Genomic DNA, 23643 nt, shown 5'->3' with positions numbered 1-23643 from the left:
CCTTCACCTGTGCTTATACTCTGTTCTCACACAACCTTCTTTCAGTGCAATCAACATCCTCAGAAACCTAGCTACCCCTAAAGATTTATAAGCTTTCACTACTTCAAAATCTATCGCAGCCAATAATATCAATCATGGACTTGCAGTGCAAGATATTCCCCTTTTATTCCAATGTTCCTCAGGTATTTGTAACCTCCACACCCCTTATGCCCATATATATGCCTGCGTGTGCATATATGGATAACTTCCTTTGTCTGCCCGTTATCAAGAGAGATGACAAGGTAAAATGCAAATAGCAATCCATTTTGAGGAAGAAAAAAAAAAAGATGCTGGTGAAAAAGCAGAGATAAAGCACTATCTAATTCTGACTTCATAAATTTGGATTATTCGCTGTCCAGCTAATCCTGAAACCTACTTAGGGTCTTCCTGCTGCACATCCACTGTCAGGGCTAAAAAACAACTATACTTCAAGAGAAGGTGCAGAAGTTTATGCTGAAACATTATTATCAAAGATAAAAATCTGTAAAGTATTCCACAGGGTGATGTATTTTATCTCTGATGATACACAGTGTGCTGTAATTATTTTGTTCGAAGCAAGTATGCACTTTCGTACAGCAACTGGAGATGATTAATAAAAAGAATTCTGAAAATTTTCAGGTTCTGTTCTTTCATGACAGTTTTGAGTGTTTGTATTACTCCCTTTAAAAGCTCCTTAATCCTTTGAATAGTTCTACTATTGTGCTTATTACATATTGAGATTGAATTCTCCTACTAATTGTCTGCAGTGAAGTTTGAAAGGATTGGTTGCTATAGCAATACTTCATGTTGATTCAGAAATTAATGACAAAAGAAGTGGCAATTAGTACTATTAATTTTTACTAGAGAAATATGGGAAAGTGCTACACGGCTGCTGGCCAAAAAAAAAAAAAAAAAAAAAAAAAAAAAAAAAAAAACAACAAAAAAACCACAACAAACAAACAAAGCAGTAAGATTTTGCATAGGTGAACAATATAGAACTTGCAGCCATCAAAGCAAGCATAATGGATATTTCATGCTTCAGTATGTGCAGCATGAGTATTGCTGCCTTAATACCTCGAGACAGACCCAGCCTCTCTTATGTTTCAGGAATTCCCATAAGATCACAAGGATGTGTCTCCTTTCATACATAATGGCACTCGGTGGGACAAGATCCTCTACATCAGTATAGGAAGAGGAATTTAATACTTTTCTTTACAGATTTGACACTGTTCTTCCAGAGTTTTGCAGAGAACTTTCTTTGGCACTTTTAGGGAATGCAAGTATGTTCAATCAAGACAATGACCTGCTTACTCTCATTCCTGAAGAAATAGCCATGAAGCGGATAAGTGCTTTCCAGGTCATGTGAAACCAAATGAGGTAATTAATATTCTATAACAACACTACTATTATCTCATCAAATTATTTATTATTTGGTTTTGTTGCAGCCCAGTACCTTCTACAAGGTATTTAAGGTTTCAGAGAGAATTTTTCTTTTTTGTTTAGGTTTGACTTGCTATTTCAATCCTATAAAAGATAGTGTGTCTCTGCATAAGTGTTTGAAGTGCAAGGCTGAAGGAAGTGGAACACTTTCCTTCTTCAGTATGTATTTAGTAAGATTTTTTTTTCCAATGTACAATTTGACAGTCTTAATAATGTATTTCCTGCTACTAGAAACCCACATAATTACTGAACTCAAATTTACTTATTTCATAATGAAATGGTAGAGGTTTTTTATAAATCCTTGTGGACGATAGATAGCATTTTTTTCCCTTCAAAACTGTCACATTTATTTCCTTTAGATGTTACAGCTGATAGCTTCTCAACACCCCTGCAGGAAAGTCTGAGGTTTCTCAAAACCCTTTAATCCTAGATGCTGGAAGAATATTCTCCTGCTTTGGAGAAGGACATACAAGAATAAGGAGGCTGCAGGACAATGTATGTTGTCACAACTCTATACATTTGACCTGAAAAGGGGTCCCTTCATAAATCACGTGCAGCCTTCAAGGTCTGTGAAGAACCTTCAGCATCTGGCTCCTAATGCTGTCAAATAAGGTAGTAATGGACAAAATGCTCAACACAAACACAGGTAGTACTAAGCAGGTAAACAACATTGTACAAAACCCCTTGGTCAACCACTGATATCGAGATTAGATAATTTTCTCTAACAGAAGTTATGTACATACAGAGACATGCACTAGAAACTCCAAGCATTTTTTTTTAATCCCTTCCTTCCAAGTTTCTCAGTCCTCTACGAACTTGTTTGTTACAGATAAACTTCTGACTTTTGTATTATAAGCTTTTATAAGTCACAATTAATCTTTTTCCCATGGGGATATATTGGGAATGCAGAAGGACAGATTATCATCTATATATGGTGAGAGATTAACCTTACACATCATCACAGAGTCCTTATTCAGAGGGAGAAAGAAAAAATAACCAGAGATATAGATCATTATAGAGCCAAATTCCATCAACTTGTTGAATGCAACTGGACAATTCTGAATCTCCTGGTCACATTCACTATGCCCACAAGAACTAGCAGAGCGGCCATAACTTCCTGAAGATCAAGTTTAGGAATAATGCTCACAACCGAGATCAATCAGACAGTTGGTCTGCACAGACTCTGAGGCTACAGTGATGTATTGTGTTTGGGTAAATGAACAAAACTTTGAATTTGCTTGCAGGAAAGTGTTCTAAATAAAAAAAAAATATTAGGTTTTTGTTTATTCTATCTTTAGAATGAAAGCCTAAAAAAAAGAAAATGAAAGGTAATGGCATTCACAAGTGGCTGCATTTTGAATCACACCCAGGAAAACATTTTCTGATTATCCATACCCTAGCTGTATTAATAAATATTTCTCTGTCACTATCTCCATCAAGATTAATTTACAGAAGTATCAAGCTGCCTCTAGCTCTCATTTTGGCAACTTATTATTTATCACTCGTAATATAACTGACATCTTTTGTTTTTCCCAAGATTTTCCAACCACAGAAAAGACCTTGCCTTCAGTTTGCAAACATTTAATAAAGAAATTCACTTAAGCCTACCCTCCTTTACCAACGGATGCCTCCAGCATGGAATCACATACTTAGAATATGCAAGAGGGTTAGTCCTTCTGACACACAGTAATTTCAACATTTGACATTCAGGAGAATGCCTTCTCTTTTTGCCCTCACTGAATTTCCTAATCAGGTTTCCATGCACAAGGTTGTGTCATGGTGGCACTCAACCAAGGCACAAGAAGTAGCAAATGTTGCAGTCTGCTCTTATCCTCTCTTAAAAGAAAAAAAAGAGAACTCCTGAGCACGAAGTCTTAGTCTAATCATGACACACCAGGCTTATACTAAATTTATTTATAATGTTTTGCACCCCAACACCACCAGGTACATAGCCTTGTATATGTTGCAACACTGCTGGATGGACTGAGAGGCACAATTTGTGCTTCTAGAGGTGTAGGTGATGGACACTCTCCCAGCATCTCTAACTGACAGCTTCACGTGTTACAGCAGCCGTGCAGTCTGGCAGAATTTATACTCTTCAGCTGAAGACACAGAATGAAGTCACAGAAAATGTAGCAACACTGTTGAATGGATTTGCCAAACAGACTACTTTTGGTGTTACCAGGCTCTTCCTTTTCATTCCAAGCTTACAGATCCTTTTAAACATCTGTTACATATTCACAAAATATGGTACTTAGATACATATAAGAATACTGGGACACTGCATATCCTTCCCTACATATTTTTATTCTTACTGCTCCTTATTTTAAAGCTTAATTATATATCTTCATTAAATGGAAATCTGCCATTATACTATGGGACACTATTAATGTTAGTAAACTGTTCTATCATATTATGTACTAAACTAAGCAACCATGTATTTACATGCACTGAGAAGAGCTTTCATTGCCTTCAAATATTGCACAAATACTTTGTCTTATCCTCAGAACACCACCTCCTCTTAATGGTAAACAAGCTGTAACATGATAATGAACAATATTAATTAAGGTCATCCAGATCCCTCAGACTTTTCCAAGTGTCAAGCACCTTTTGCACCTCTTCCTTTTTGAGTCTCATAACGCTGCATAAGCACAGTAATTGTTGGCACAAAGTACATATTTAGGCTGTCTGCTACAAGCAAGGCAGAGAGGATAGGAATTATATGTACCTCAATGCTGTAATATTCATGTAGAAGAGATTTCTACCTTACTCACTACAAGATTTTCTTTAGCATTTCAGGATTTGATCCTGAAAACACTGATAGCACTTAGGCTAAAACACAAATACTAATGCAAGAAAGGAAGGTTTGATAGTTTTAAAGCAGTTACTACAGCTTTAGAATGAAGAGCGTGGTAAGTGCAACAATTTTTTACACCAGCTTACAAATTCACCATGACGTTTTACTCCTTAATACTAATACTTAAAACTGTAATTTAAGGCACCATTGAGCACTTTGTGATGTTTCATATGGTCATGGCTGGTTTTCACTATGAAAACCTACTTTTGAGACTGCTACTCTAAAATCTGTTGGATGCAGACTATATTACTATGAGAAAGACGAATTTCTTTCAGTAACAGAAAGAAAAATGGACTGCACTTGAAAATATACAGATACATGATATAAAGTATGCCACTGGCTCCCTTCAGAAAGTTACTATTCAACTGCTAGAAAATGAAATGACTGTACACCTCATGACAGTTTCTCTAATAAATTAGGGTTTATTTCTTTTGAATGAAACAGGAAAGAATACAAAACTGAATTTCTGGGTTTGGTGGCAAAATGCGTCTGGTAGAGGAGGAGAACTTGCAACATGTTTTGATATAGCTGGCAGCAAGTCAGATGAATTTCATACCGGATTATCCCTGGAGCATTTCATTTCTTTGTTACTAAAATCCAGCAAAACTGCTACATCCAAAACAACCCAAGAAAATTCTTTTCAATGTTTCAGCCCAAGTCAACTGAGTCTTGTTCCCTAATGCTGGAGTAACTCTGTTAACATGCACAGAACACCAACGTAAAAACACATTACTCTGAATGAGATTCAGCACTGGAAAATGTAATCTTCATAGCGCTCTATGGGACAACACACATAAAAGCTTCTGGTAATACCAGAACCATATAAATATATATATATATATTATATATATATATATATATATATATATATATATTAAAGAAGAGAGCACAAAACATTAAAACTTTTTTAGACGCAACATCAGAAATCCCTGCAATACTTCTTTATTGCCATGGAAAATTGCTACTACAGGAGTGACCTGTTTGCTTTCAAGCTGAAAGCCACCAAATTAGGCTTCCAATCTGGAAAAAGCAGCGTTTCCTACTGCAGTCCTGGTCCAACACAAGTAAGCAAACCAAATGCAGCCAGATTAAATATAGGGGCAGGCGAAATAAAATCAATATATCATTCACTAACTTTAAAGTGCATAGGTAAGTAAACAATAAAAGAAAAAGTAGAAATATTTCAGTCAATGTAAGATGAAAACAAAAGAAAATATATCACTTGGGCAGCACCCTCAGGACATATCCCGACTTCTGTTTGCTGTTTTTAAAGTTTCTCAACCTGTGTCAGCAATACTGAAGTTATAATTCTTCGGTCTGCGACTACTTCTATATATGGTCAGCACAGATATTTGCTGGGATTTGCGTTTTTCCAAAGTAATCCCAAACAATCAGAAGCCAGTTAATCAGTAAGAAAACCCACACGAGTGGATACATAGCCCTTCATATGAATCCACTTGGGCTTCTCTGCCCCGAGACTTACACAGCGAAGGGAATATGGCTAGTTCTGGTTTTAAGTAAATACTCGGGCTCTGCTTCAGACACTCCCGTGGGTGCGCTGGCAGCGCACACCCTATCCACCGCTACCTTCCCAAACTCCAGCCGCACGACAGCCCGCACTCCGGTGCGCGCTCCCCGCTGGATCCAGAAAGGAGCGGATACCGCTCACAGTCGCGGGGACGGTCAGCGACTGCCCTCGGGGGCTCCGCGCACCGCTGCGCGTCCCCGCACCTTCCCCGCGGGACCAGCCCGACAGCCGGCGGCACGTCGAGCGCTTCCCCGGGGCGAGCCGCTGCCGGACGGGACGTCGCATTGTGCGGCGGCGGCCCCGGACCGTTCCGACCCAGCGGAAGGGCGAGCTCACGGGCACCTCGCCGCGCTGCTCGAGGGGCGCAGTGCTCCCCGGGAGCGGCCGCTCCGCCGAGCCCCGGGGGGAGCGGGGCAGCCCCGCCGCGCTCCGCGGAGCCCTCCGGCAGCCGCCGCCGCTGCGACCGCCTCAGCCCCCCACCGCGGGAGGGCATGAGGCAGCGGGCAGAGAGGTCCTGCGGCTCCTCACCCGCCCCGCCGCAGGGACCGTCTCTGCAACTTTCCCTGCGGGGAGCGCCGCCGCGCTGCCGGCCCGGGCGGCGCCGCACACCGCTCCCCGCCGCTGGCACAGCGTACCGCAAGAGCGGACAAACAAAAGCCCCCCCAGACCCTCTCGAACCGGCGTTTCTCCTCCTTCCTACCTGCCCGGTTCCCGGCGACCTCGCACCGCTCGCACCGCCCGCTCCGCGCCGAGCGCTCCCCGCGGCGCCCAGGTGGCGTTAGGAGCGCGCTTCCCACGGGCGGCGCGCCCCCGGCGGCCGGCACATCCCCCGCCGGGCGCCGCCGGGAGGAGGGCGCTCCGCACCCGCCCGCGACACCGACACCGGCACCGACGCTACCGCCGCCGCACCTGTGCCCGGGCAGCGGCACCGCCCCTTCAGTGCCGGCCCCTGGGTGGGCGGGGGCGCGCCGGGACTGCTCGCCCCGCGCCCGCCGCCGCCCTCCCCGTGAGGCCGCCACACGAGGGACACTCCGGCCGCTCCGCCGCCGCGCCGCTCATTGGCCCGAGCGCCGTGAGCTCACGGAGTCCGGCCCCGCCTGCCCGCCCGCCGCCGACCCCGGCCCGGCCCGGCGGGTGCCCCGGGCGGCCCTGCGGGGACCCCGCCGGAGGCGGCGGTGGCTGCGGCCACCGGGCGGCACCGCCGAGGCGCGATGCCGGGTGACCCGACGGCCCGCGGCGGCTCTGGGCTGGTGGGACACTGCGGGGGACAAGCAGCCGGGGGTCTGTCCGCAGCCTCTGCCTCGGGGTGCGGGGAGTTAAAAGCAGAGAGCTGCCAAAGCCATCCCTTGCCCTTGCCAACAGCCTGTGAAGTAGCAAGGACTCACCGAAAATGAGATTACGTTGGAAAGCCTTCTGTCAGTCTGCCATGGTTTCTTCTCTCTTTTTTTTTTCCGCTTTTTTTCTTTCCTCTCTCTCCCCCCCCCCCCCTTTTAAATCTGATTTTATTGGCTTTAATTGAGATATATGAGCACCTATTGCTTGAAGACTGTGGTCCTGTTTGTGGAGAGTAACTCGTATCCCATTGCATATTAAATATGCCTCTTAATGACGCATATATCATCAACTAAATCATGTATCATTATATAGCTCTAGAATATATATTAATATGGTATTTATTCATTACTATCAACTTTTCAAAAGGCCTGCTTAAAATATTCTCCCCTCTCAGCTAATCAGGATGTGCTACAAACTCACAGGAACCCAAATAATTTATTAATATATGCTTATACTCAATTAAAACATGTTGTATCAGAAGAACATAGGAAATCTTAATTTTAAAAGATGCTGTAAAAGCATGTGATAAATTATTTCATCAAACTGAGGTGTTTCACACTGTCGTGTTTCTTCTGTCATAGAAGATTAATAAATTTCACTTGAAATTATTCAACCCAAAGAAAGTTCAGCACTTAACACTTGTTTTTGTGAGCTGCATTGCTCGCAACCAAGTTGTTATGGCATAAAGGAGCAGGATGTGTTCTGCTTGCCTGCTTGTGTATTTCTTGGCAATATGTAAGAGAAAAGTTTACGAAGTAGTGCTCTGAAGAATATAAACAAAACAGCAGTGTATCCTCTCAAGGGCAAAAATTCTCCATTAATCTTATAAATAATACTGTTTTAATTATCTACTACCTTCAGAATAAAATTTTAAAAATTTGAAAGTCCATCTTGTACCTCATATATTCAGTGAGGAAGGATTGTCTGCCTCCTATGCCCTGATACCAGGGTTTTCACAGAAAATCCTTAGTGGCAAGTAGCTATGATCAGAGAGTGTGGAAGAATATATAGAAATTCAGGTACTAAATTTTCAACACTTAGAAAGAAAAATTGTTAGTCTTCTGGTTTTAAATTAATTGAATGAGTAATTCACAACACTCTAAAAAATACCTGTGGGATGAAAAAAATAAAAACTGAAAACTACTTACATACAAAAAAAAAAAAAAAAAAAATTTTGATGTGCAAAGATTCCCATGCTTTTGAGCTCTGGGTATATTCCTTTACTGCCCACCTATGCTTTTTTTGTTTTACTTTGCTTCTCAAATAGCATCAGAAATAACTCCATACCCTGCAATACTAAGCTGGGGTTTCAGTGCAGCTGCGAAACCCCGTGACTGAGTCGTCTCAGGTGACCACTCACAGTGCAGTTGTCCTTGGTGTTTCTGCACCTCAGCTGCCGAGGGCTCAGCACAACTCTATGTCAGAGATGAGCTCACAGAATGCACCCCTGGTTTTAAGATTATATTAGAAATAATGTACTTTTTTTAATGTCACTGAGGATGTAGCTGCAAATTTTACTATCTTTTCCCCTTTGTCAATTGTATTTGCGTAAGCACTTTCTAGTTGTGAGCACACAAAATATAGCTATGATGATATCAGGTTGAGGTGAAAAATATTATTAACATATAGACCATTCATATGGGGGAGAAAAAAAAAACAAACTCCAAATGGTAAATTATAGTGTGATTAGACCAGGGTCAAAAAATACATAGCTTTGTATCTGCCATAACTTCATTAGTTTCTGAGATTGTGGCAAAACTCATCTATGTTTTAAATGCAGAATGTATTTTAAAAAATGCATTCTTTTTAAGATTCAAAGCAAGCTGAGATCAGTTTGGCTTTGAATTTGCTGTGTTTTAAGACACATATCAATACTTTATAAGTCAAGGCTCAGTTGCCTTGTAAAATTGTGTAACATAAATATATTTAACCTTGAGCCATGCAAAATGTGCCTTTAAAGCAAGCATATACACACAAAAATCAATGATCCTAGAAAACACATATAGGATAATGTCTTGTATAAAGAAGTAAGTGTCAAGGCAGGCAAGGCAGTGTTTAGAGAAGCCTAAGGTATGGGAATAAATCTTTCAGGGACACTGCTAAATAACACTCTTTAGAGAAAATATCCATTGACTTTAACAAGATCTTTAGCTGAGATCAGATGTTGAAACCTGAACAATACAGTCCCTTGGTATAATACAGGTCTTTACAATATATTCCTAAGAAGGGATAGAGGCGAAGATAAATTAGAATACTGTTGGTTTTTTTGGGTGTGTGGTCTTTATTTTGGGGTTTGGGGCTTTTTTTGTTTGGTTAGTTTGTTTGGTTTTTTTAATTAGGAAACATTACTTGATTGTTTTTATGAATAAGAAGCAAATCTGTCATCATAAGTTTCACACCTCTTACAACTTATTTCTCCTCTCACTGAGCAATAAAGAACTTAACTGCCGTCTGGGATGCCCCTGGAGGATCAAGACCAAGTCACCATGAGCATCCCAGCGCTCACAGAGAACAGTGCTACAAGAAAGGTGGGGATGTACAAGTGAGCAGCATGCAGCTGGATAACTGGACAAGTGATGCAGAACATACACTTTTTGTTGAGGACCACTGAATTTGCAGCCATGTCTTTGTTGATATTGCTTCTGCATCCCTGACTTACTGTTCTTTAACTGCTTCTGTTCATGGCACTGCTGTTCCCATATATGTGCACTCATCCTCTGGATACTCTGTGATTGTGTTATTTGCAGCTCAGATACAAACAAGCTCATTAAGAAATCAACTCAGTTATGTCTGTTGAGCACTCCTTAAAGTTATCCTTGAAGGACCTTCTTGGGCAACACCACTTCCTTGCCTGTGGTCTCATTTGTCACACAGAATCAGGAATCATGGAGTTTCATTCAGAATATCATATGATTAAGATCATCTTTTACATTTTGCTTCTGTCCTTTTTGCTCTTCTGGAACAGTAGATCCTCATGTCTGCAATAGTAAGGAACTTCTAAATTTAAGCCTCAATTTATTTCTGAGTACTTTATTCCCATTCGTCTTGTCTGACAATAGTAGCCTTGACTTGAGCTAGCTCACAATTCTACTGTGTTTTAATATCTTTATAATATGCCCTCTCTACTTTTGCTATTCTAAAGCTGTGCTTCCATAGTCCTGTTCTGTAAAGTGGGTCCTCCACTTTTCTGCTTCCCCAAGCTGCATTAGTGTGTCTTTATTTCTGAGTTAAGTTTCTTCAATACAGGTGAAATTATATACCAATTTTAGACAAGGTGCTTAGTACAGCCAGCTAGAAAGAGCTCAGAAGTGGTGAGAGTGCCCTGATCTGTAAGCCAGTGCCCACTTTGTTGCTTTCACTGCTATACCTCATTGCTCACTAATAGTTACCTTGTGGCTAAATAGTACTGACAAGTATCTCCTTTGCTTCTTTTGTTTCCAAGTGATAACATTTAGCTCACAGCAGAAATTCCTGTATTTAGCTTCTTACTGTATTTCTCACTTTATGCCCTACTGTGATCTTACAGTTACTCCTTTTTTTTTTTTTTTTTCTGATCACCAGATATTCATCAGTTAGTATTAGTACTGTCTCTGAACATGGTCTCATCAACAGCCTCAGCTGGCAGATAGTCCCTTTGACCAAGGCCAAGCAGCTGCTGCTCCCTGTGGAGTTTCATGAGCACTATGCATATAGCCTGATGGTTTGTCACACAAAACACCTTATTGTCTTCACTTTGGCCAATACCTTAGTGTATTGACATTCTTGTACTAATCCTCATCCTCTTCAGCTTCACTAACAATTCCCCATGTGTCACTGTGCCAAAAGCTTTACTGAGTGCCAAATAGATCAAGTCTGCAGAACTACCCTTGTCAAGAAAATTATTTGTCTAAAAAAGGGATCATATTAGGCACAATCTACTCAAACTGCCTTTTATCTGATTTTCATCATGTAAATCAGTGCAAATCACATACCACTCCCTAAACTCAGATGATCCTTGTGCAAACAAAATCAACATCATGGTGATGGTTTATGATCAGGGACACACTAAAGCCAGTAACAAAGCACAGCTGAAAAAAATGAGAAGCAATTTGTGCAGTTTTCCTAATACCTCTAGAGAATATGGCTTCATTCTTGTTTCATAATGGTTTCAGAGAATGCCTAACAAGGATGACAGTGGTTCACAATTTTGCAAACTCACAATTTCAAACATTATTGGATGTAACAACCGTCAGTTTGTTTGTGAGAAAAACATATGCAATCAGAAAAGTGTGTTTAGATGGAGCCTTGTCTGCATGAAGCTGGTCTAGTCAAGACTGAAAGTCAAATTCTAGGCCAATTACTTGCTAAGATAGTAATTTGATTTTTATAACACTTTCCTTTCACATTATGGGGAACACTTCCAAAACAATTCATTAATCCTCTGAAGACATCTGTAAGCCTTATATAATTATATCTGAATTATGAAATTATGCAGTAGCAATAGCAGATCTAACAATGAGGTAAGTAGAAATGAAGTTGTCTTTCATAGTATGATACAACAAAAATCTACAAATCACCCTCCTCCAGCCCTTGTTAATGCCCAGCAGCAGTATAAACTTTCTCTAATAGTAGCTCGTCCCTTTTGGAACCAGATTTTCAATAGCTAATTCTTCAGTGTTGTAATTTCCCATATTTTTTACCTTGCTTGTTTTTAGCTTCCACCTCTTTGTCTGACGGGAACAGACTCTTAAGGATGCCTCACTTCAGCCTGGGCCGGACACTCTGCACAAGACAGGTGAAGGGAAACCACATGAGGAGAGACTCAAGTTTCTTGAAGGGGTGGTCAGGCTGTTGAGCTGCAGGGTTGGAAACCTGTGGCAGCTCATGGACCTTTTGCCCACACAGAAGGCTCTGTTGCCAAAATACGACCAGTATAGGGACTAGCATGGGGCCCAACAGCTTCATGACAGAATCCAGCATTTCCTTTCTTCCTTTCATCCATTCATTTCCTACATATATGTATGGGTTGTTAGCTTTTTCCTCCTATACTTTTTATTTTCCATGACAGCTTTACACTATGCCTCATTTATTGAAATACAGAAATTCTCCTAATGGGGCCATTTTCTCATGAGGAGACCCCTATTCCTCCAGAGGCCATAGCTCCAGTCCATAATCATTTTTCCAGGTCAAAAGAAGAGACAAGAAGAGTGAAGAGGAGGATTGTGCAGTCTTCCTGGAGAAAAGGTGTTGACTGTTTTACGTAGCAACTAGAAGCATTTGTAGTTATTCTGAGGGAAGTTTTTGTAATCAAAGTAGTTAGAAACTGGAAAGTCATTTTGGTAGGTACACTTTTTAAGGGTTTGGGTTTCCATATTCACTCAGGGAATATGATCCAGAATGTCTTTTTAAAAATATTTTAATTTAAGTGGGGAAATATATATATATTGTTATTTGACTTGGAGAAAAAATTAGATTTGTAAAATTAATAAAATAAAGATAAAATCAGCAATTTTATCTTCTAGGCAACATTTCAGAGTTACTAAAAAATGTAATAGGATATATATCAAACCCCCTTGACTGCACAGAACACTGAAGCATACAAAATAAAGCAGACAAGTTTAATGAGGTAGGAAGGCTCTCAGTGCGAATGTAGAAATCAAAAAGTAGATCAGCATTGGAGTCTCAAATCATCTCCTGTTGGAAAGTGAGTATGCACAGGCTACTTAGAAAATAAATGATGCGCTCCAAGCTGATAGAGGCATGATGTTCCCAAGTAAAACACTGCTTTTTAGCATGTAGTTCCATTAAGGCACTTCTCTGTTAGTAAGTCTGTAAAAGGTACAAATCTGATGTGTCATGCATTTGCAGCACACTTAAACATTTCTGGTTACTGCAGACAGAGCTATTTAATACTGCAGAATAATAATAAAAAAAAAGACAGAGTTGAAAAAAATAGAATGTCACTGTAGTAAAAGATCAGTAACTCTGTTATGACTCAGTAGCTCACAATAAATTATTTAAACAACTTGAGCTCAAGAATGACCTTTCAGCCATTGTAAGGCAGGGAAAATATTTTCCTCTCTTAACCTCCACAATTCAAATCCCACTTCTTCCATCAAAGTCAGATGACCAAGACATGGGAACTTGGTCATTAATCTCAGACTGTGAAGTCCTGAAGTGTCATCAATCAGGTGTGGATGACGACACAGTAATGAAGAGATTGGGAAAGGGTCTGCTGGACAGAAACCAGAGGCTTGGCATACATTGCTAAGCACTTGTGACAGAATATTTTAAACTGAAAAAAAATCGCTCAGGTTATTCATGTTGGTAAAATTCAGGTCTTGAAGACTATATTTCCATTGATTCTAACTTCTAAAAATAAATATTAGGTAAATATTATTCTGATTGTATGGGCATCCAATGCTCACCAGAAATGTGTAGGTCAAGCTCCATTACCTCAGGGTATCTGGATAGCTCCATCCCTTTGAAATATGTCTTACTTCATATGTTTTTAAGAATACGTCATGCATTTGTAAGATGGGTCAAACTGCGCATTTAGGACTCCCACTCTCTGTCAGGTGCAGGTGGTGAGATGTTGGTGGGGTGTATTTCAGGGGTCTCTGTGAGGAGAGGCAGGAGCTTCCCTGAGCTGGGAACAGAAAATTCCGTCCAGCTCCAAGGTACTCAGTGCAGGGTTCAGCTGAGCCCTGTAGCCATGCTGGGGATGCTTTGGGAAAAGCATGTTTCAGAAAGGGCCAAACACTTCATGTTTTTAAAAACTGTGAGTAACAACAGTATGAAGAGCAAGCCAAGAGCAGCAGGAATGGGGGAGGTACTCCAGGCACTGGAGCCTGGTTTCCTTGTAGCCCCTGGGGAGGGTCACACAGTGGCACGTGGCCACGCCCTACAGGATCTGCAGCCCACAGAGAGCCCAGGCTGGAGTAAGTTCATCCTGAAGGACAGCAATCCTGGATGCCACAGGCTGCAGCAGGGAGCAGTGCAGGGAGGATGGAGCAGCAGAGGAGAGCTGCCACAGACTGACCACAATCCTAACGGCCTGTGCTGCCCAGCATTGAGGAGCAGAGGAGATGGAAATAAAGGGGTAAATCCGAGCCTGGGAAAAAAGGCTAAGGGATGGGGGAAGGTGTTTTAGGTGCTTTATTTCTCACCATCCAAAACTTGTTAGTAATTGACAATTAATTAAAGGGATTCTTTGCAAAGTCAAATCTGTATTGCCCATGAGGGCCAATATGGGTGATCTTTAAGGTCCCACCCAACCCAAACCATTCTGTGATTCTGTGATACCATGAAAGTTGCTTGTCTATGCTTTCAAAGGTTGAAGGCAAGCTCTGGCAAAATAGAGAAAACATTAATTGGACATTAATATTCACTGCTTTCACATTTCAATCTTCAATGCTCTTGTGCAACATTCCTTTCGTCTGAGTGAGGCTGTTGGTGATTGCTGATTGCTGGGAAGCTTGAGCCTGAGTAGAAGTTTGTGTTCCCCTAACTGAGTACCACTGCACACATGAGTAAAATTCATACAGCTTCAAGAAATATTTATGGAGCACATCTGGAACTGATCCTTAGCTTCTCCAAAAGCTAAGGTTCAAGGGAGGGAAATGTGCCACTTGGCCACCTGCAATTCCTGTTTTCTTTCATTTGGACCATCACGATTTACAGAACATTGGGGAGGCAGAAATCCCCCTCTGGAGATGCCTCCTTCTTTCCCCTTAGAGATTTTCTGTGGGGTTCTCTATTTTACCTGCCCCTTCCTGAGAGCACACAAGTGTACGAAGCACTGGAGCCTGTATGGTGTGCTGTCACTGTACAGCAGCTGCCTGTTATTCAAGAAATGTTGTAAAACATCTCAGGGAGTCTATGACTAACACAGTTTCAGTAATGATCCAGAAACAGGCACTAGAGCAGGAGTCAATTAGCAACCACCCAGCAGCACCAAAGTGAAATGGGAAGAGCCTGTGTTTAAAGCCCCACGCCTTTTCCAATCCACACAATTTACATTCATCACTCACTGTATAAAAGCAGGCACTTAACTGTTTGATTCTCTAAGTGCAAAGCCAAAGCAAGGCAAATCTTTTCATATGTTTTGTAGTACCAGCTGCTGCACTGTCCTTTTACAGCTAATTAAAACCGCATGATTTTCCAATTCACTCAATGCAGGAAAATGTGTATTTTGGTGCCCTATCACTTCAGAAAAAAAGTCATGCTGCTGATTAGAGCGCAATAAGTACAGTCCTGTTGAGATCTGAAAAAAGAATGAACAATAATGGTTGGCCTTCATCATCAGGAGTCTTAACAAATTCTCACAGAAGTCTCCTGAGGTACAGTTAGGTGCCATCTCTGTGACAAAATCCCTGCAGTTCAGCAGTGTAGGAAAAGGATTTGGCAGCTTCCCTAAGATCTGTACATTTAAGAGGAAATTATTCATAGGGAAAATTTGGTCTGTGAGGCTGAAGTTATTTCCAAGGGGCCCTGCAAATTGCTTGTTCCTGGGCAGGGGCAGCCAGCAGAAACAGTGGTCTCTTGAAAGGAAAGATGGAAAAAGGCAGGGATGTGGAGACCATTTTTTCATGAGATCAGGGGTTAATAAATGTATATTCGTGATCTATTTTGAAGGCTCTGAATAAAAAAGACAGTGTGAACAACCTATAAGTGCTGAAGTTCCACTCTTCTGAATTTGCAGTATAATTAAATTTATGGGAATTATGCAGTCAAAAGGTTCACAAATCAAGTTGTTGGGGATTTTTTTAAACAAATTTCAATTTGAGGCTAATTATCTGCTTCAGAGTCAGTAGAGAATTTTTCATACTTCTTATGTGCATATTCATATGCGAAAATTGTACCCATAAAATATATTCTAGGACATTCCAGCAGATATTTTAATCACTTAGGATAATTGATCAAGAAATTCACAGATTTGAAAAGCACTTTGCACTAATGTAGAATAAGATTCAGTAAGAGGGTTTGTCACAGTTTATATTAAAAAAAACCCCCACACACAACAACAAAAAACACCAAACCAACAAACAAATGAAGATGGATTTTCTATTCTTTTTTTTTTATTTATTTTATTTTGCTGTTTTTATTATGATTTGACTGATCCTGTCTTCCACCTTCACACATATTTTTGCTCATTGCTACCTCTTCTCTAAATTGGGTGCAGAACATATTCTAGAGATTATTTTTGTACCGGGTATATACACCTGCAAAAGAAGATTGACAATTTTTCTCTTTCTTTTATAATCCTGACCATTCTAAAAAGTGCAAGCAAATGGTTATGCCAACACAGACATGGATTTATTACACACTAGTGTTAAGCATGAGTCTCACTAATAAATGTATGATTCTATTGTGTATTTTTTGTAAATATTTGGTTTCACTGTTTGTGAAGCCAAGGCCTAGAATGTACATATTTATACTGATAAGCATGCATACGTTCATAGACATCATGGTCAATTAAAAGGTAGGAAAGGAACTACTCCAAATTTACATATTAGTAGACAGGGACTGCTAGATGTGGAATGTTAATTGAAAAAGACAAAACACGGAGTTATCAAATTAACTGTTCTGATTAACTTCCTTCTTTACTGTGTTCACAATTCTTACAAACAGAATTTTTTCAGAAGCATTTGAGGAAACCCTCAGGAAAGCAAATCCTGGATCCTGAGGTAGTAGCAGGAGTAATGAAATTTCACATTCTGTAGAAATAAAAAAACTCTCTACCTTGTAGCCCTTAGTTGTGCCATCGCAATATTATGGCCTTAACTGTAAATGTAAACATAATGATTTAGTGTACTACACTTTCTTATCTTTTGGCACAGCAAGAGTACTGAGTATTCACTGAAGTGGAGAATGACTGGAAAACCTCTGACTTTGTAGCACGTTTAAAGAACTTCTGTCAGTGCAAGTTATACTACACAAACACACACAAATAAATATGATTTGAGAGCAGTAGATTAATGCTGCACATAACTCTGCGTAGTTCCACAGCCCCATGAAAGTAGTTCTAAAGAACTGTAAGCCTGACAGAGATCAAAGTTCAAATACTGCAGAAAACATGAAGGAAGCAAGTACAAAAGCATGAACCTTTGAAGGCCAGCATTTTTATATCACCTCCCTTAATACAAAGCTTCCCGGGCAGATGTTCAGAGCAGGTTGCTCATGGAATTTTTCCTGCTATGCTTCTGCCCTTTTATTTAATATTTTTTAGTCTAATGTTCTTTAATCTAATGTTCTTTAGTCAACCTATAGGTGTTAAAAGTTATAAGATTATATAAAATAGTATAAAATATCCTTCAGTGAGAATATAAAATCAATAAAAGCTTAGAAAATGTGAGAAACCATCATAAGCAGCATACATTTGACTTCATTTTAGTTATGGTAATAGGAAACTATGTGATAGTAACCATCAAACAGGAAATGTTTCAGAAGCAAAAAACGAGCCAGGATAGAGACCACAAAAGCGGTTTAGGGAACTTATCTTTATATAGAGAGGGTTATCTTTTTCTGTTAAAGGCATAGATTTATTTACTCTAAAAAGATTAATTTTATGTTAAGAGCAACTAAATGTTTATCACAATATAGTGTCTCTCTGACCTTGGAGCTATGTTCAGACTGACCTTTTGCATCCCTACATACCCCCCAAACCTTTAAAATATTGCCTTTAAGTGAGATAACCTCTAAGTTAGGTAAGGTTTTCTTCCTTCATAGTTTAGTAATTTTTTTTTGAGAACTTTTTTAATTTTAAACATAAAAGTTTGTTCTCATCTATGGTTTGCATATTCATAAATAATGTGAATTTCCTATGTAATGCAATTTCTTGTTATGCTGTTCTTTATTTACTATATTGTATTTCTGAGTCATGTAATAATATAACCATGTATCTAGCTGATGTTCAGCACTACTCATCATATTGTAAAAGCAGAGATTTTGACTTTGGTAGGGAAAATATTCTTGTGTTTTTCCCCTGTCTTATATCTCAGGTGTCAGTAGAAGTCATATTAACATGAGTTAAGAATTTTTAAATAGTTCAAAGAGTGTCTAATATGGGACGAAGAGTATTGTTTCCTTTTTTTCAGAAATGTTACTTTACTGTCTCTTAACAAAACTAAAGACAAATATCAGTAGTGATAGACTGAATCTTAGGATTAATCTCTGCTCTCAGATCAGAAATCAAATCTCCGATAGGTCATCAGTAATGCTTCCCTTCAATTTCTTAACTGGATAGTGTACCAAAAATGGATAGATAGATAGAAATATAGAAAAAACAAAACAAAACTCAAAAAATCCTTGAGTGTGGCCTTGAAAAATGCTATATCTGTATATACCAGGGAATTGTTACAAGCACAAAAGCTGGTGTGGCCAGGGCTTCACATGTTATTGCTCAGTCCCCACAGTGCTGGGCGTGAGCCAGGGAGATGGTGCTGGAGCACATTTATTGGTTAGCAAGCAGTCAAGAAAGGTCAGAGATGTCATGGCAGCATTTGAGGTTCTTGGACAGCCATTATATTACTACCTGTAACAAGTTAGCAAGTGTTATGAAGGACTACTTTTGAAAACTCAGTATCATCCATTTCACAGCTGGGCTCATGCTGAAAAATTCTTACGTGTTCAAAAAACTTGATTATCCAATTGCAGGTATGTAAAAGTCTTTATTTTCTCTCCTAAATAATGACTTTGCCTAAAAAGTCTACTTTTTCTATTATTTAAATGACTTTAGTCATAAAAAGCTTAACTAAAAAGCTAGTCACCTTAATAATAAACATTTTCTGAAAGAACAAGATCCTTTTTGTTTGCAGCAATGGTAACCTTTGGTGGCAAATAAAGAAAAAAGTATTTAAGAAGCTATCAGCACAGAACTGTGCTATTCTAATAATTGTAATTGCTCTGGATTAATTAATTCACATAGATTACATAGAGCTGGTAAAGATTTATGCTATTTTCCAGTGATTTAATTTTTCTTCACTGCTTTGTGCATTCTTTTGTTTATATCTTCCCAAAGTAAGTGCAAGATATTAAATTAAAAATGCAACAATTCATGTCTACTTGCCTGTACATAACTCCACAAGACAGGCAGGAATCAAGCTTGCAGTTATCCAGGATTTTTCCTGCATGAGAAGGGTGTAACTGCACATCTGTGGCCATGACATAAGAGTTTATTTAGGCTGGATTTAGCAGAAGCAATAACAAACACAATAATATAACAAGCAGATTATTTTAGAGGTGTTAAAAATTACTGTCCATGCTTTATTTGTGTACCAAGGGTGTAAAAGCAGAGTGAAATCACCGAGCACTCTCTGTCTTGTCTTTCTCAGGAACTAATCTCAGTCTCACTGAAGCCAGGAAAATTCTAGGGCAACCTCAGTTTTGGCTCAAAGCCCAAATAGCTGCTGAAAACTACAGGCATCCTCAGGAGGGATGTGTGAACAGCTAGCGCCAAAAACCAGTCCTGAGGTTGTAAAACAAAACTAACTAATTGCCATGTGAACTTCCAGGAAGCTGAAAAAAACTCAAGGAATTAGCTCTGAAGTGGAAACAAATGTGTGATGGACACTGAGAAGTTAGTAACATTTCATTGGCTTCATCAGGAAATGAGAGAGTAAGAATGGAATTTCAAAGTGACTCTTTGGAGATCCTGTGAACGTTGTGTTCCCTACACCAGCTTTCAGTCTTTCCATACTTACCCTATGACTATGACACTGAAGTTGGTTTTATGTTCTTTATGGAAAAGAACTCCATCTCAGGCTCTGGAGATCCGCTGTCTATGTCTTGCATGCATTTTGTTCCAAGCTGTGCCGATTAACTCTCTGGATACTGTGGTGTGTTCATTACATCCCTATCAGATGTGTGTCATTATATGTGCTATAGTCTGAATGAATGCAGAAATAATTCCATCTTCTTGTCAGCTGAGAAGAAATTATTATCACTACCTTGCCAGTTTATACATGGACCTCTGTGAGAAAGCAATGAACAATCATTTGGACTAATTAGGCAAAGTGATTAAAGTAAATGAATGTCATTGAAGAAATCATACGTTGAGTTGTTACTAAGAGAAAATTATTTCAGCTTTGTGTATTCTTAGAAGATTTGTCATGGATGCATCTGAGGGTATGCCCTGCTGCTGATAAGAGCCTTTGGGGAGATGGAGGATACCCTCAGCAGGGAGCATGTTATATACTCCAAAACTGCTGGCTCTGTGTCTTTCAGTTCACCTGGTCAGCTGAAAGCTGCATTCTTTTGGGCACTGAAAACTCTTGTTTCATGAATATATAGATGACCAGACATGTAATGATGTTGCTTGGCCATTTTTGCTATGTTTTTCTAGTATAATTTAATTTTAATGGGAAGATGTGTTTATTGACAGACTTTTTTTTTTTTTTTCCAGAATGTGCTTGCATTGTATTTCTTGAAAATCTTTTTTGGGAAATGCAAAGGAAGAATTCTGTTTTGAACTTTTAACCTTTTCTTTTAACTTTTCAGTATTTTTTTTTTTACTTCACATTTTTGGAGGTTTAGCAGTTTTTTGTTTTCAAAGAAAACAAACAAACATGAAAAAATCAGTAGAAATAATCTTTTTAATGGGTATTTTCTGCAAGAAAACCACCATACCATTATGCCAAATCCAGCAAAGATGTCAAAAGATGTCGGAGATGTCAAGGTCATGTTGCAAGTCAAGGGCATAAGTGGGAATAAAATTTCTATCTATCTTATCTATTCCTTTAAATATGAGCTTTTGATTTCAAGGTACTCTGAATTTTTTCCTTCTGTCAGTGTGTCATTCTTTAACTTCTGTTCTAATCCATCAGATAGACTCTGCTCCCAGTTTTTAGTTAACTCATATAATTTATCTTCACCATTCATCAAAGTCTATAGTATGGTTTTCATACTGAGTGTCCTCTCTGGCAACAATAACTTTCCTGCAGAAATTCTGGCAAATGCTACCTTATATTTTTTGCTGTATACTGTATTAAATCATATTAAAATCATACAATCATTTATTGCTCTCAATATATTTAAAATGCTCTTCAGATCTGAATTCTGTGTTATTACTGCAATACACAAAAACTTCCTTGTTTTACTGGCGATACGGAAGTTATACTTGAAGATGTTATTTTATGAAATCTGAGCATGACAAACTTCCTTGTATTACTTCTTGTATTACTTCTATTGTGGAAGAATGTAATTCTTTGTAAATATTGAGTGCATCTGAGTATTTGAGGTCACAACCCCTTGCATATGACTGTTGTATAATAGAGTAATTTATCATTAATGATTGTTCTTTCTAATTAATAAGTTTTATTGCTCTTAACAGAAGTCCTTGTATTTTCTGTGAGAGCAGTGAGTCCTGGGAATTTGAATACTATACTGTCCTGTGGCAGCAAGCAATTAGTATTTGGCATTTGTGGGAAGACATCTGCCAGTACCACTCACCTGATATTACTAAAGCAACAATAACAAAAGAAAGCAATAAAGAAGAGGATAAAGAAAGTTGTTATTGTTTGCTTTACTGGCATGAAAACAAAGCAAGCTACATGGAAAGAGGCCAAATGGTTACTCACAAGTAATACAGTAGGTAGTGTGAAGGCTCCACACTGATAGCGGCGTGCCAAAGCCAGTCCCTTCATGCACACTGTCAGTTCCAATTGTAAAACCAGGGCTCAAGTCTAACCTGTCGCACATACTAGGCAAAGATTAGGAGTTCTAATTACTTATCTGAATCAAGAAAAACTGGAAAAGAAGACCTAAGCAATGGTGGAAAAAAATTATGCCTGGATATGGGGGGAGAGGAGGAAAAGGGAAGTTGTATACAGAAAAAGGGAGGCTCTCCTTCCAAACCCTGGGTAATACTTCTCGTTAGGATGGCACAAAGGCTTTCAGAAGTGTAATAACTTCATTTTAAAAGCAAACAGAAGAGCAAGAATCTTCCTGGTGTAACAAAAAAGTTCATAAACGGGTTGTCATCATAAATCCAGGCATTGTTCGTTTGAAGAATATGTTCTTCTTTTGAAGAGTAGTTCTTCCAAAGGAAAAATGCCAATTGTAGTTATACATCTTGAAGTACTACAGCTGGAATTATTTCTGAGATTTCAGCTTTTCTCATGTTTTGTCAAGAGATTGACATAGGTCCTTTTTTCTATGAAGTGTGGGAAAATAAATGACTTATAGCCTGATGGAGAAGAATTCTGATGACACTTAAATTTCTGTCTCATATTTGTCTCCAAAAAAGCATGAATTTGAACCCTGATCTCCCTAAAGAAACACTTTACTACTTTCTCTCTGTTTCTTTTTTGCCTTCTCCCCCCCTTCCCATCTTCCCCCACCTTCCCCTGGTGCAGAATAGGACTCCTCTTACATGTTCAGATGCTTTTAAAGCTCTAGGTCTTCCAGAAACACAGTACCCAAGAGGAACAGCAGTTATTGAATTTTCCCTTTAAAGCTCTACGGTTTGATAACTGTAGGTAAAAATTGAGTCAAAAGGAAATCTATCAGGGACTGGATCAATAAAATGCTTTTCATACTGAGGGTAACTTAATTCATGCTCAAGAGAGTGTCTTTGCTGAGACAGAGTGTCTGTTGTACAGACACAGCTGAACAGATAATGTTTGTTGCAGACTGTGCCAGGGAGCACAGAACAGTTTATACAGGTTTTCCTCTTTGCAGATGCAGACACAAACACACATGCTCACAAACATACACATATACCTATAATGCAGACCATATATGAAGTCACAGGATACCAAGTGCTGCAGCTGTATTTTACCAACACTGCACTTGATAGGGCATACAGGGAAATTTTCCCAGTCTTACAAAGTTCTCTGAAGTACAGGTGCCACGACAGTGGCATGGGGAAAGCCAGACCACTCTCCAGGGTTGACACACCACCCTGTCAGATCATTTATCACACAACAAGAAAAATGTTAGTTTCAACCAATCACTATTTGTGAAATCACCTCCTGATTTCAGTAAAGCCTCTAAAAATTGCTGAGTAATACAGTGCTAAATTAGGAAGCCAGCTCCTTGCTTCTTTTCTACCAATAATTTTTTGTTCTGAGGGAAAAAAAGGGGGAAAAAAAAGGCAGGGTTTTTTGGAACTCTGAGGCCTTGCAACTGTGGATGGGAAGCTCTGGATGATACTTGGTCATAACAGTTTACACTGCTTAGTCAGTATTGCTAAAATACAAATCAAAAGCTATCATTGTAAAAACTAAAGTTCAAGCCAGACAACCATGTTCCAAATTTAGTCATTTGTCTGGCTTAGGCCTGGGCTCAGTCTCTTGACTTGATGATTAAACCATATATTCAGAAAAATTAAATGAAGGAATCTGTCAGACCAGGGCAGACCACCTTGTTTCAGGCAGGCACCTGTAAATTCCCTATAAGTAAATTTAGCTACCCAAGATATTGTATTGAAAGCCTTGATGTCATATATCTTTTGAGTATGAGCTATATATATAATGATGAACAT

At 39.4% G+C, this 23643-nt stretch overlaps 1 protein-coding gene across 3 annotated transcripts in view; it reads right to left on the bottom strand.

Moving 5' to 3' along the window:
• Positions 1 to 6640, bottom strand: part of CHRM3 (cholinergic receptor muscarinic 3) — a 269142-nt gene extending 262502 nt beyond the window's left edge. For 2 of the 3 annotated variants that reach the window (XM_027895762.1, XM_027895760.1), the window contains exon 1: positions 6544 to 6639. The gene's annotated coding sequence lies outside the window, so the exon portion shown is untranslated. Of the gene's footprint in view, positions 1 to 6543 lie in introns of all 3 variants that reach the window. The other variant, XM_027895763.1, reaches the window with a different exon arrangement.
• Positions 6641 to 23643: the final 17003 nt, after the last annotated feature.

The sequence above is a fragment of the Empidonax traillii genome, unplaced genomic scaffold (genome assembly GCF_003031625.1).
Source record: "Empidonax traillii isolate 1590-97213 ecotype Southwest subspecies unplaced genomic scaffold, ASM303162v1 scaffold466:size1224651, whole genome shotgun sequence".
Taxonomy (NCBI): Eukaryota; Metazoa; Chordata; class Aves; order Passeriformes; family Tyrannidae; genus Empidonax; species Empidonax traillii.
Note: the sequence above shows the minus strand (reverse complement) of the source record. Positions and strands in the feature narration are given on the sequence as shown.